Source organism: Urocitellus parryii, chromosome 6 (genome assembly GCF_045843805.1).
Source record: "Urocitellus parryii isolate mUroPar1 chromosome 6, mUroPar1.hap1, whole genome shotgun sequence".
Taxonomy (NCBI): domain Eukaryota; kingdom Metazoa; phylum Chordata; class Mammalia; order Rodentia; family Sciuridae; genus Urocitellus; species Urocitellus parryii.
In genome coordinates, this window is record NC_135536.1 from 171,372,291 (window position 1) to 171,387,819 (window position 15,529).

Here is a 15,529-nt window from a genome sequence, read left to right on the forward strand (position 1 = left end):
CCAAATAAATAAATAAGGAGTAGGGATGTGGCTCAGCAGTTAAATGCCCCCGGGTTCAATCCTTTGTACCAAAAAAAAAAAAAAAAAGTAGTGAAGAGGTTTTCTCTTTGTTTTCTCAGGGGTTTGAGGGTGGGTGTTTTTGCTACAAAGGATATAAATGAGAGATGAGTGAGATGAGTGGGGCCTGTGAATTAAATGCATTTTATTAATATTCATTTCCTGATCTTAAGGAGAGGGCCGTGGTATGGATATGTAAGAGAGTACCCTTGTCTTTAAATAAATGGAGCATTATGTCTACAACTTATTTGTCGAATGATTCAGAATTATCTTATCAATGAATAAATAAGAGAAGGTAATTGGTAAAATCTTAACAATTGTGGAATCTGGGTAAAGGGTGTAGTAAGCCAAGTGGCAGATAAAAACTTACAATTTTAAAGATCTGAATGTGAATAGGCCATATACTTTTAACCACAATGCTAATAATCTTGCCCATTACAAAAAAGTAACTAGAAAAAAAAAACATATTTGAAAGTTAAAAAGACATATACATATCCATGGATTAAAACAGAAAATCACAATGAAAATTAGAAAATAGTCTGAAATATTGTTGGGGGAAAAAAAAACAACTAACCAAGACATCAATAATCTGACTCCATTAGTAAGTAACATATATCATGACCAAATTGTGTTCAAGTTTAAAAACTGATTAATGAAAAGTAGTTGCCAGGGGTTAGGCCAGAGAGAAATAAGGAGTTAAGGTTTAATGGATACAGAGTTTCAGTTTGGGTGATGATGAAGTTCTGGAAATGGATGATGCTAATGTGAACATACACTGAAATGTACACTAAAAAATTATTAAAAGGATAAATTTTATGTTTATTTCACTACAATAAAAAAGTAATGAATTTTTAAAGAAAACACCATTTTCTCATAAAAAATATTGATTGATGGTATTGCCAATTTAAAGAAAAACCATGACTACCACTAGCTACAGAAAAAAACATGGGATATAATTCAACATTTAATAAAAAAAATTCTCTCAGACAGGAATGGAAGGCAACTTCCTTAATCTGATAAGTGGTATCTACAATCAAACTTTCCCTAAGAATCACAGGGATGGATTCAACATAATCCTGCCAGATGGATTATATAACTTGAAATATAAACCCTTACTTACATCCTTCTTTTAAAACTCTTATCAGAATTATTGGGAATGTAAAAGAAAAAGAAATTATCCTCTCAGTTGATATATTTTGTTTTGATACCCAAAAATAATTGTTGAAAGTTGAAGTTAATATCTAACAGTTTTCCTTAGTACTTTAAAACTCTTGTTTGCTACAGTTTTCTTTTTCAAAAGAATTGTCCTGTTGGACTTACCAGGAAATGACACTATTTGAAATTCAGCAAATCACAGGCATCTTTCATTAGCCATAAAAGTAAGTGAGTGGGTTTTTGAACTCTAATGTTTTTTCAGATTAAACTCTCTAGCATCATGCTCTATCAGTTGAAGAGAAGGATGGAGGCCTGGGTTAGTCAGTCATTTGTGGGTTGAAGCAGTCAGACTCCCCACACTCCCATGGTTGTTTTTTGTTTTTGTATTTTTTTGTTTTTGTTTTTTTTTTTTTTTTGTACTAGAGATTGAACCCAGAGGCGCTTTACCACCTTTTTATTTTTTATTTTGAGATAGGGTCTCACTGAGTTGCTTAAGGCCTTGCTAAATTGCTGAATCTGACCTCCAACTTACAATCCTCCTCAGCTTCCCGAGTCACTGGGATTACAGGCATGAGTCACCACACCCAGTATTCAGGATCCTTTTTGATAACCATCTAGTCCTGCCTACAGTTGCTTCATGTAGAGATGAAATGGCCACCTATTTGAGGGTATGTTGTCTTTTGACTACTCTAATTTCCAAAGTAAGTTAAAATTGTCCTTAATCGGCAATTTTTTAAAATAATTTCAAAGTTTCTTTTTCTAACTCTCAACAAAATTCAGTTATGAGAAATGATGTACACGTAGAAAACTGCCTTTCATTTGGTGCTATTCTTATTTCCCCATCCTCCTCTTCATCAACAATCTATGTATTCTTCTGTATTTGCAAGTTGTATGTTCATATAGTCATCTACAGATACCAGGTGGCCCTTGTACTCCATTACCCACTCAGGTTTCACCATCACTGGTGTTCCTGTTAATCCATTGAGGAAAGGTTTGGGATTGGGGGAAATCTGCTTAGAAGATCTACAACCAGATCACTACAGCAGGGTTTTTCAAATGAGAAAGATGTAAACCCCTTTTAAAATGCTTATACACCCCCCAATACTAAGTAAAATATTTTTAAAAAATATTTATTTATTTATTTATTAGTTTTCGGCGGACACAACATCTTTGTTTGTATGTGGTGCTGAGGATCCAACCCGGGCCACACGCATGCCAGGCGAGCAATCTACCGCTTGAGCCACATCCCCAGCCCCTAAATAAAATATTTTTATAAGAAATATATGTAAACATAAAATTATCCTGCCATATAGCTACAGAACCTGTCAGTTTTTGTGCTGACTGAATTCATTCTTTTATCAGAAATCTATTCCTGCTGCATTTCTCCTGATGCTTAGCAGTTTGGGCCCTGCAGTAGTACCTGATCCAGTCACAAGACACAGATCTCACTCAGGAGGTTATTGGTAAGTAGCCTGCAGCATTCACTGGTATTCGCAATTAGTTTATCCCTCAATTCCAAACCTTTCCTCAACGGATTAACAGGAACACCAGTGATGGTGAAACCTGGGTGGGGACACAGGCAGACATTTACATGCAAAGTTCAAATTTGAAACAACTGAAAGATGAGTAATAGAACTAATGCTTTAAAAGTCACCCAACTTTCATTTAAATTGGTTTTCTTCTGTAATCCCAATGTTTTTATTTTTTTTTCCTATAAGGGATAATTAATTATATGCTTTAGAAATTTTTATGAAGGTGAATTTCAGCCCTTTTCTTGTTATTATATATTAACTGAGACCTTTTTTAAAGCAACTGATTCTTTTTTAAAGTTTTTGAGCCACTTTCAACATGTATAAAGTTAAACATTTTCTCAATTATTATTTATTTATTTATTTAGGTACTGGGGATTGAACCAGGGTCACTTTACCACTAAGCTATATTCCCAGTCCTTTCCATTTTTTATTTTAAGACAGGGTCTCACTAAGTTGAATAGAGCCTTGAAAAATTGCTAAAGCTGGCCTTGAACTTGAAATCCTCCTGCCTCGGCCTCCCAAGTACCAGCAACATTTTCTCAATATTAATATCTCTATTATTTTAGTAAAATAATAGTATATAGTAAAATATAGTTTATTAGAAAACAGTATATTAGTAAAATAATGTTAACTCTATATATCAACATAAGCTACACAATATACACATTATAGCAAAAAATGAAACATCCGAGTTCAATCCCCAGTATGGGGATGGGGTAAAGGTGGGGTAGTCAACGTCCCATCTCTTAATACTGTTACATAGGGCATTAAGTTTCCAGCACATCCATTTTAGGGGGCAGTTCAACTACAGTAGAACTAAAACATACATATAAATTAATATAAAATTAATAAAACTCAAATTAACGATAATAGACTTAATGTTAAAAGTAAAACATCTCTTACAATAAAGACAGTAATTACTACCTTAACAGTTTTTTGTTTTTGCTTGGTATGCCTTAATGTTGCTACTTTCCCATTTCAAACAACTGCAAAACCTTTATTCACACAGTATGCCCAGCACTACTCACAAACAAAGTTGGTAGAGCATGTGCTCACAAGCACTGGGTTCAATCTCTAGCACCAAAGGGGGAAAAAAGGGAAAGTGAGAGAAATATATAATCATATAACAAATGATCCTAAACAGATAAGCAAACATGAACACTGAAATTTATGGCAATAATCAGTAGTTATAAAGTGGGCAGCCATTTATATGCTTGTATATCAGACTATAAGAATTTAAAAAGGGTCCACTCAGAGAAACTTCCCTCCAAAACATAACAAAGGACCTCCATTTGAGGACACTGCAATTTGACTGTAGAGTTATTGAAAATATCTTCCACAATAGCTCATAACACCTCTTTTAAGATAAAAATGGGGGCTGAGGTTGCTCAGTGGTAAAGAGTTCACCTAGCATGTGTGAGGCACTGGGTTCAATTCTCAGCACAACTTAAAAAAAAAAAAAAAAGGTCCATTGACAATTTAAAAAAAAAGATAAAAATGCCTCAAATCTTAGTGCCAGAAAAAGCTGCTTTTCACAATTTTATCTTGTAAGTCAAGTGAATTTCTTGGCATCTCTTTCTTGGCTACTATAACTTGAGAGTTCAATATACAGTCTTCTTTAAATAGCTGCATGGGGGACTCAGGATGTAGCTCTGTGGTAGAATGCCTGTGTTAGCATGCACAAAGCCATAGGTTCAATCCCCACCACCAAAATAAACAGATGCATAGGATCTAATGAACTGTATTCTCTGTACTAACAGTTTTGTTTTTTTGTTTTTTTATACTAACAGTTTTGGACTGGTTCCCACCAATACACCCTTACTTTCCCTTTACTCTTTTTTTTATGTATAATATATTCAGTTATGTGCCTCAATAACGTTTTGGTCAACAATGAACCACGTATGAAATAGTGGTCCCTATATTATAAAGGAGCCAAAAAAATAACTATCATCTGGTGGCAAGTTGTAGCTATCTTAATGTCACAGCACAACATACTACTCACGTTTATGGTAATGCTGATATAAACAAACCTATTGTGCTGTCAGTCATACAAAAGTATAGCATATAAAATTATGTAGAGTATGTAACATTTGATAATGATAATAACTATTTACTGTACTTTTATTGTTATTTTAGAGTGTACGCCTTCTACTTGCAAAAAAATAAATAAATAAGCCAGGCGTGGTGTCACAAACCTGTAATTCCAGCAACTGGAGAGGCTGAGGCAGGAGAATCACAAGTTGGAAGCCAGCCTCAACAACTTAGCAAGGCCCTAAGCAACTCAAAATCAAACATAAATAAAAGGTCTGGAGATATATGGCTCAGTGGTTAACTGTTCTTGGGAACCAAAAAAACAAAAAACAAAAAAACCTGTAAAACCACCTCACACAGGTCCTTCAGGATTTCCACAAGAAGGCACTGTTATCATAAGAGATTACAGCTCCATGTTTGTTACTCCCCTGAAGACCTTCCAGTAGGATAACAGTGGAAGTAGAAGATACTAATATTGATGATTCTAACCCAATGTGAGCCTGGGCTAATAATGTGTATGTGTTAGCTTTTAACAAAAAAGTAAAAAATAAAAAATAAAAATAAATTTAAGAATAGGCTATATCATCTACCCTCTGCTATATATGCAACAAGTAAGTCTTGTGTCTCACTGTTGATACAAGATTATATTTAAATTGTCTTTATTGAATGGATAATCAAATACATGTTATAAAATTAAAAAAACACAAAGGAAAGTACAATAAATAAAAGATCTCTTCCCACCAGCCATCCAGGTCCCTCCTACCAGACCTAGTAATTACTACCTATTTCTTCTTTATCTTTCTAGAATTCTTTAACACACATGCACGTGCACGCCTGCACACAAAGTATTACATATATTTCAATAAACTACTCAAACTCTCCTTAGAATGAGATAAGGTCATTCACTGTGTCTTAACATTTCATTTAGAATTTACAGCATTTTAGAATTAGATCATTTTAGGGACAGAACAATTTTAGATGATCAAGTCCTTTATCACTTTACAGATGAAAAAAAAACTGACCCAGCTAGAAGCGGTGGTGCACATCTGTAATCCCAGCTGCTTGAAGGCTGAGGCAGGAGGATTTCAGTTCCAGGCCTGTTCAGCTTAGCAAGATCCTTCCTCAAAATAAAACATAAAAAGGTCTGGGATGTAGCTCAGTGGTAGAGTACTTGCCTAACATGCATGAGGCCTTGGGTTCAATCCCCAGTAGTATAAAAAGAAGAAGAAAAAGGAAAACAATCACCCAAAGAGATCTGTGACTATCAGTACTGCTAGAAACATCATTGCTAGAAACAAAACTGAGGTGTGCAAATTCCAAATCCCTTCTTCATTCAAGGGATACTAAAATTTCATTATATTTTCCAAAAACAGTTTTTTGTTTTGTTTTTGGCACCAGGGACTGAACTGAGGGGCTCTTGACTACTGAGCCACATACCCAGCCCTATTTTGTATTTTTTATTTAAAGTCAGGGTCTCACTGAGTTGCTTAGTGCCTCACTTTTGCTGAGGCTGGCTTTGAACTCAAAATCCTCCTGCCTCAGCCTCCTGAGCTGCTAGGATTACAGGTATGTGCCACCATGTCTGGCTCCAGACCTTTTCTTGTATCATTAGCTATATTTGTGATGAACTTGTTTGGTCATCATGTGTGCAGAGATTTGTCAAAACCAAACCCAACATGGATGTATCATCATTAACATTCTTAGTGATTCCCAAGAAACATAGGTAAAATTTAGGGCAGACACAGTTGCGCACAGTGGTGCATGCCTGTAATCCCAGCAGTTTAGGAGGCTGAGACAGGAGGAGCAGGAGTTCAAAGCCAGTCTCAGCAATGACAAGGTGCTAAGCAACTCAGTGAGACTCTGTTTCTAATAAAATACAAAATTGAGCTAGGAATGTGGCTCATTGGTTGAGTGCCCCTGAGTTCAATCCCTGATGCCCCCAACCCCCCGCAAAAAAAAAAAAAAAAAATAGTACAGACACAGTATTCCAAATCATCATACAAATAAAAAGAAAGAAATGTTATGCTAGACTACCCTCACATTTTAGTTTTAAACAATCTCTCCCTGTTTAATGTATGCCTGCTACTTTATGCAATAGTTAACATAAATGCATTGAGCTCCTACTAGAACTAATAAATACGCTCTTAGTCCTCAATAAACTACCAGGAAACTAGACATGAAAATGAATAATTAAAATACATAAAGCAATCTTAAGGGGAAAAATGTACCTGGGAAAATTAAGGAGCTATTATTATGTAAATATTATTTCAGATGGGTATAAAAGAATAATAGTATAATTACTTAAATTTTTGTTTAATGAATTCAGTTTCAAATAGAAACATAAACTAAATTTTATGCAATCTTTAATAGTTCTTTCACAGTTAATATGAAAGTCACAAATCCGTTACATAATGTGTTAAAAATTTTAAAGAAACAAAACAACAACAACAAAATACTACTTTAGGTAGACTATAAAACCCCCAATGTAACACAGAACCCAACAGATAAAATTTTCTCATTCACACTTCCTGCCTGGGCTCCAAGATATATTTGAGTTACCAATGTATGACTTAAATAAGGAGGTGGGGGGGGTGGGGAAGAAGTGAAGTGAAGAGAAGAAAAAAACATCTTAAAAACATTATGAAGGGTTTGGGAATAGCTCAGTGCATGCCTAGCATTTGCAAGGACCTGGGTTCAATCCCCAACACTGCAAAAGAAAACAAAATTTTATGAGTTCTGAAAGTATTACAGAGACTTAAAATTTTTTGTTTAAATGTATTTTCTAGTTTAGAAACTAGAAAATACAAATTCTAAAATAGATGAACAGTGAACCAAATACTTCTGATTCAATAAACCTCACACAAAATTATTCTGGTTTTCCAGGCATGGTAGTGCACACCTGTTATCCAGGCTGAGGTAGGAGGATCCACCAAGGTCAACATGGACAACTTAGACCCTATCTCAAAATAAAAAACAAGCAGGGCTGTGAGTGTTGCTTAGAGGTAGAATGGAAAGCCCTGAGTTCAATCCCCAGTATTGGGAGAAAAAAAATTTTTTTTTGCTTTTTTATTATATAATTGTCACGCTCTAATGGCAACCTACAGGTTAGATTTCATAACACCAAAAATAATTAAATTCTTTCTTTGGCCATGCTATTATCTCCACCACATTAAAAAAAATTGTTTAAAGGAAGTACTACTGTTATTATTTTTTTGTAGTTATAGGTAGACAGAATGCCTTTATTTATGATTTTTTAAATTTTTACAGCGGGCTGAGGATCTAACCCAGTGCCACATGCATGCTAGGCAAGCACTCTGCCACTGATCTACAGCCCCAGCCCACCACTGTTATTTTAATTACTTTCATGAAACTACTTCAAATCCTTGTTAACTTTTCTCTAATATTCAATATGTTAATATTAATTATGGTAAATATAGTATACTATTTACCTAAATAACCTCTTGTAGGAAGTACATCTGTGACAAGACATCTAGAATAGAGACAAATAGGATCAAAAGCAATAATCATTGGGTTTGAAGGTCAAGAGGTAAGAAGAAAAAGGTTCTGGACTATGCTTCAAAGCAGGGTAAAAGAGTTCACAAACAAAATGCAGATTTTCATAAGCCATGTGTGAGCAAGAATAAGTAGCCATTTGACAAAAAAAAGAAAGAAAAGAAAAAAGTCCCCATATCATCTGGGGAACAAAAAACAGTTAAAGATTAAATATGGTTAAATGATAATTAAATATGATATAAATATTTCTAACCTGAACTGTCATTAAAATATAAGCAATCCCTAGTTCCTCAAAATGTCCATTTAGGGATGGGTGATAGAGCACTTGCCTACCAAGCAGAAGGTTCTGGGTTCTATCCCCAACATGTGGGGTTGGAGTTGGTAAATTCCCAGTTAGCGTGCACAAACTCCATCTCACAGTCACGCTATCTGGCTGCCTTGCAAGACACACAGCACTGTTGCTGGAACCAGGTACCTGGACTATGCCTAATAATCAAGTTGTGTTTTTTCATTTAGAAGAAATACCAATTTGTTTCACAAGGTTACCAATTTGCAATCGAAAATCAGAGGGTCTTTAATATGGTTCTACTGCAAGAAATCCTTCATTCCCACTCTAAAGCAGATACTACATTAGAGCTGGAGATAAAGAAGAAGACTATAAAACAAGTCACACAGTCCTTGTCCTCAAAGAGCAACCAGTGTAGCAGAAAAACTAACAAAATTCTGACATTCAAAAAAACCACACACACACAAAAAAAAATTTCAAGTAAATGGGGATATCATGATTTATTTTACAAAACACAATAAAACATAATTGATGTGAGATTCCCATATATCTTGATGACTAGATAAAAAATAGAATTAATTTTTCCTTCTGAATATCACTTTTCACACTAAAAGTATTAATGATTTTTTTAAGAGTTGTGGCATGCCTAAAATGGGAAATACTAAAAAGAATTTAATGCTGAGTGAGGCTATCTACCTACGTTCACTGAATACTGAGGTGAACTTAGTTCTGCTGCCACCAAATTCAATAAGCAAGTAAAGTGAACCCATGCCTCAATAAATGTACATATTACTTAACATTTTGGCCATAAGGATTCGTCTATGAGTATAAAACATTTAATTTGCACATGTTGATGTAAAGATTATCATAGAGGGCTGGGGCTGGGGCTCAGTGGTAGAGCACTCACCTGGCAAGGGTGAGGCACTGAGTTCAAGCCTTAGAATGGTGTATTGTGTCCACCTACAATTAAAAAAAAAATGTATATTTGGGGGGGAAAAAGTACTTTGCCCATTTAAAAAAAAATCATACAGTATAAGCATATGGATTATACACAATCAGATAAGTGACTTGATAGAAATAAGCACAGGATCAATACTGAAGTCAGTCTTGTGGCAGTCAGTAATGAAATGCTCATTGAAGGAGATGCTTTCTAAGAAATTTTAATACTTTTTAAGAAAGAGGAAGATGGGCAGTCCATCCAAAGGCAAAGAGCCTGAAAGAACACAGCAGGCAACAGTCAACGGGCTCAGGAAAAGGGTTAAAAGGGGTTAAATCCCCAAAGCTTGTTCTGTTAAGGAGTTTGGATTTTATTCAAAGAATCTTAAACTGGTGCTGTGATTAGATCAGAAAGTCAAAAGGATCACTTGTGACAGTCACGTGATCAACAAATTTGAACAAGGAAGTAGTAATGATTAGAAAATTGAGAATATGCAACAGTTATCTACATGAGAAGCAGCCTAAACTAATGGACAGAAGAGATGGGCAAAAGTAGGCTAATTTGAGAAATACTAAAGATATAAGATGGACAAGAATGTATCACCGGGCTGGAGATGTGGCTCAAGCGGTAGCACGCTCGCCTGGCATGGTTCAATCCTCAGCACCACATACAAAGATGTTGTGTCCGCCAAAAAATAAAAAATAAATATTAAAAAATTCTCTCTCTCTCTCTCTCTAAAAAAAAAAAAAAATGTATTACCAACCAGACGAACATCATCATCCAAGCTTTCTGTGTAAGTTTCTAGGTTATGCCATTCATCAAGACAGAGATTATAAAAATAACATATTTAAAGGGAAGATGAGGTCAGTTCTGAGTAGATCATAGGAGACTTGGAATTAGCCCAATGAGGAGGCAAGCAGGTTGCTGGCTATCAACCATATCTGTTCTGTAGACCAATTTCTCTTGATTAGCAAGGAAGATGAAACACATGAAACACAAGGCTGAGGATGAATATCTTGCTAAGTCTTAAGAAGGAAGACTATCTTGCTAAGTCTTAAGAAGGAAGGTATGAGGGAGCTGAGGAAAAGCCAGAGACATAGGAAAAAATGAGGACAGTGTGTCATACAACTAAGGGAAAGATAGTTCAAAAAGTAAAGACCACATAGTTTATTGCATTTACTCAATTCTTTTCCCTTCCTATCCCCCCATCCCAAGACCACATTTTCCTGGAGCTGAGGGTGATGGTGTAAACCTGTAAACCCAGTAATTCTGGAGACTGAGGTAGGAGGATCACAAGTTCAAGGCCAGCCTCAACAACACAGTGAGACCCTCAACAATTTAATGAGACCCTATTTCAAAATAAAATTAAAAAGTGCTAGGGACGTGGTTCAGTGGTAAAGAGCCCTGCTACCAAAAAGGGGGGGAAAAAAGAGGAGGAAGGTAAAATGTTACTGTGTTAATTCAAATAGCTACATTGGATCCTGACTCAACCACAAGGAAGGAAAGACAGATATTTACCAGGTGAGGAAACTGACACTCAGAAAGGTTAAGTATCTTGTCTAAGTTCACAAAACCTGACATGCAACCCTAATCAATCCAACTCCCAAAATTAAAATAACAGGCCTCACAAAAAATATATGAAAGAAACACAAAATCCAAATTGATTTGGGGGAATGATTAAAGGGTTAATTTGAAAAAAGAAAAAAAAGTACAAAGGTAGCAAAACAAACTCTGGACATGGAATCTGCCATTGAGACCACATTTAGGCTTCTCCTACAAAGAAGGGTACCTCTTAAGTAGGATTATCATAAAAACACAGAGCATTTTCCCAGTCTTAAATCTCTTGACCAATAACTGTACCATAGTCCTGTATTTTCAGTCCAAAAAACCCGTCTCTCTGACTTAGTAAATCTGTCCTCCACATTTGAGTGACACTACAACTGTGAGAAGAAAATGGTGAGCAATAAAATGAAGTATGTCAAAGACATAGTACAAATACTTTGAGTTACGTTTAGGATTCTTTTTTTGCAGGAGAGAGGAAGAACTAGTATTGAACCCAGGGGTGCTTTACCACTAAGCTGCATCACCAGACCTTTTTATTTTTGACACAGGGTCTCACTAAGTTGCTGAGGCTGACCTCAAACTTGGAATCCTCCTGCCTCAGTCTACTGAGTCACTGTGATTACTGGCGCTGAGCTAGGATAAATATTTTTTTAAGTGCTGGTAATTCAGATTTAGCTAATGAAAAACACTGATCTCAAGTTTGACCTGTCAAGGACTGACTATGTTTGACAGACTGAATGTATAAGTGTATTTTAAATGTCTCTGGAAATTTAATTAACTGAGTAAAGAGTATGAAGGAATTTAAACTATTAAATTAACATTAACTTTTTTAAAAGTGAAAACTGTTGTTCCTTATTCCAAACAAAATTACTATGCTTACAATAACAAAACTAAAGGAAAATTAGATTTTTAACTTGCCATTTTAATAAATTAAACATTAATTTGAAAACCAAGTAATTTTAAGTAGTCCTTTCCATATACAAAAGGCCCCCCCAATATTAGAAAACTCACACATAACTAAACTGCTCTACTAACTACCACTTGCTCTACAAAAGCCCTTCTTAAAGTAGAACCTTTGAAAACTAACTTAATAAGTATGACTGATTTAAGAAACCATTTCCACTGACACTGGGAAATTGAATCAAACCTCCTTACACAATCTTCCAAAGGCATGTTTAGCACCTCTCTAGCATGCACAAGGTCCTAGGTTTGATCCCCAGCCCCAAAAAAACAAACAAGAAGGAAAAGAGGAGGAGCACATCTTAATCTGCTAAAACATATCCTCCTTTATTGTTATTGAAATATCAATGTTAAATAACTATTACATCACATAGCCATGTAATATATCTGGAAGATTTTACAAGTACTATTCACAGTACCTGTAGAAAGGGATATCTTTGAAGAGGGAAGATGGAAGGAGACATAATTAACTTTTACTATATATTTTTAGTATTACTAACATATTTTAACATGTATTAAGTATTAATTATTTAAAAAACCCACAATTTTAAGTTAAACATAATGTTAAAATATAAAAACTAAAAACATATCAAAATCATGTTTTTCTTCTTTTTTGGTAGTTATTCAACTACTAAGAATCCCTGCCTTAGAGGTTCAGAACAGCTGCAGTGGTACTACTGCTAACTGGGCATGAACTACAGGAAGGAAAAGGATTTTCCATGACCCACCAGCTTGCAGCAAGACCCTGGGTAAGGCGGAGTCTCCCTGGGCTGCTTCTGCTTCTCATCTGTGAGGGTTAGACTTAAGGACTTGAGAGGTCCATTCTAGCTAACACACCAGAAAGAAAGAACCAGCAGGTCACTTTGAACTCAGTAAAGGGTATGGGCTAACAAAGGCCCAGACAGGAAGTAGGGAACAATGGGGAGTTTTGCAGAGTGCAGGTAGAGGCACTGATTTAGGGATTGGCCTTACTCCCTGAAAAGTGGGAGAAGCATTCACATCACTGGAGACACAGAAAAGGCAACTAGGAGAACAGAAGCATCATAAAAGACCAGGGCCCTCAGTTTCTTTTAGAAGAACATCGGAAATCCTGGAACTATTCCACAATATTCTGGTAACAGTGCTGCTGACACATCAATGGAAGGCATTCTCTTTATTAATGAGTAGTATCAATGCATTTACAATATTGCATTAAGCCGTCTGTCAACCAATGTTTGAAAACTAACTGTGGGTTAAGTTATTTGTCAATCAATATTTGAAAACTGCCTGCACAATTCACAGGAGCCGGATTTCAACTTCTTCCTACACACAGAAGCTCCATTTACCAACATGTCTTCCAAAAACCCCAAAATCTGGAACCTTACTAATGCTTCCTCTTGAATCATACTTAAGTATATGTCCACATGTCTCCACATCTCTCATCAGCACTCCATAACACCATCATCACTTGTCAAATTTGCTCAAATCACCAAATAAATCTCTGTGATCTGCCCAGTTTGTTTTCCACAGTACTGACAACCAAAATTTTTGACTGCGTACCTACTAATAAATAAGAGCAACATCCCCAACATATCTTTACCTATGGCATAGGTACTAATCTATATGTAAATACCTCAAAAAATTAATTTTCAAATGAAACAGAATCATAATCACAATAATAGTATTGATACCACTAAAATACTGATATAAACCCATTTTTGTGTGATCCATGATTAAATATTTCTCATTATGTTTGACAAAAAATTTCATTTATAACACTTTGTCATAAAATAGTTTGAAAGTCTGGTTTCAAATCAATATTTGGCTTTAATGGCTAACAGAGCCAAAACAGAAACATGGGTCCAAAAGGAACAATCACTGTGGGTATGCTTATTAACTGTGATATTTATTTTTCTACCACCCAATAATACAAACACTTTCCTTTAAATCTGGCTAAAGATGTACATCTTCCTTCTTCTCTTTTCTTATGGTGCTGGGGCAAACATCATATCATTTCATTCATAAATATTTCAGTACTTGTCTCTAAAAGTGTCTTCCTTTTTAAATACAATATCTCCCCCCCCCAGCCACATATACACACAAAAAAAACAAAATAAATATAATCACAATACTATTATCATACCTAAAAAAAATAACAATCATCTGATATTCCCAATGGTCTCATAAATATCTTTGAATGCTGGTTTGGGTATACACATTATATTTAGTTAATATGTCTTGAGTCTTTTTTAAACTGCAATATTTTTTTTAGTCTTTTTTTTATGTTTATTTGCAGTAATGATTCATTTGTTCTATAGTATTTCTCACATTCTGAATTTGCTAATAGCATCCTATAAACTGTTAAATCTAGAAGCTTAATCTGAGTCAGATTTGATTTGCTTTGTGAAGAGGGGAGCAATATTTCATGAATGTTATGTTCTTCCCACTATATCACACAGAAGGAATAAAAGATGTGGTTGTCCCAATTTCAGAGATGTTATGATTCATCAGAATACTGTCAGCTTGACCCCCCGGCCCATTATAAAGCTCCATAATGTTTTGGGTTTTTTTTTTTTTTTTTGGTGGGGGTGGAATTGAACTCAGGAGCACTTGACCACTGAGCCACATGGCCACCCATAATGGTTTTAACAGCTGCTAATAATCAATGCCTAGGTTCTTTATTTCATTAGATTATCTGAAACTTATTTTAGAAATATATTTGGAGATTTTTATCAGGTTACAAAATACGTTTCCAAATTTTTCATGTGCAAAATTACAAGAATTTTTATAGATACAACAAAATCATACTGAAATAATAAATCATTTGGGAAATCAAATATAAACCACAAGGCAAGTCCACTTCAAACCCACTTGGGATGGCTAGAGTTAAAAAGATAGACAATAACTAGTGTTCACAGGGATGTGGAGAAATGGATACTCTTACAGAATTACTGCTAGGATTGTAAAATGGAGTAGATGCTCTAGAAAGCATTTAACAATTCCTCAAAAAATTAAACACAGAACAAGGCATGGTGGTGCATGCCCCTAGGAGGCTGAGACAGGAGGATCACAAATTTGAGGCCAGCCTTAGCAATTTAGTGAGACACTCAGCAACTTAATGAGATCCTGTCTCAAAACAAAAATTAAAAAGACTGAGGATATAGCTCAGTGGTAAAGCACCCCTGAGTTCAATCCCTAGTACCAATAAATAAATAAATACACAAACAAAGATCCCGGTGTGGTGGTGCATACCTGTAATCCCAGTGTCTCTGGAGGCTGAGACAGGAGGGCTACAGGTTGGAAGTCAGCCGAGACAACTTAACAGGACTCTCTCTCAAAATAAAAATAAAAATGGCTAGGGATTTAGTTCAATAGTAGAATGAAGGCCACAGATTATATGATTCTGTTTTTATGACATACCCAGATTAGGCAAATCCACAGGACAGAAAAATTAGTATATGCCAGGGACTAGAGAGGACAGAATGGGGAGTGAAGCTAATGAGTACATAGTTTCTT

General features: G+C 35.4%; 1 protein-coding gene across 4 annotated transcripts in view; it reads right to left on the bottom strand.

Annotated features, from left to right (window-relative positions):
* Positions 1 to 15,529, bottom strand: part of Ptpra (protein tyrosine phosphatase receptor type A) — a 125,339-nt gene that overhangs the window by 99,369 nt on the left and 10,441 nt on the right. Inside the window, exon 2 of one of the 4 annotated variants that reach the window (XM_077800311.1) lies at positions 5,798 to 5,892. The exons of 2 other annotated variants lie outside the window; for them this stretch is intronic. The gene's annotated coding sequence lies outside the window, so the exon portion shown is untranslated. Of the gene's footprint in view, positions 1 to 5,797; positions 5,893 to 9,481; positions 9,535 to 15,529 lie in introns of those variants that run through there. One more of the 4 variants, XM_077800312.1, reaches the window with a different exon arrangement.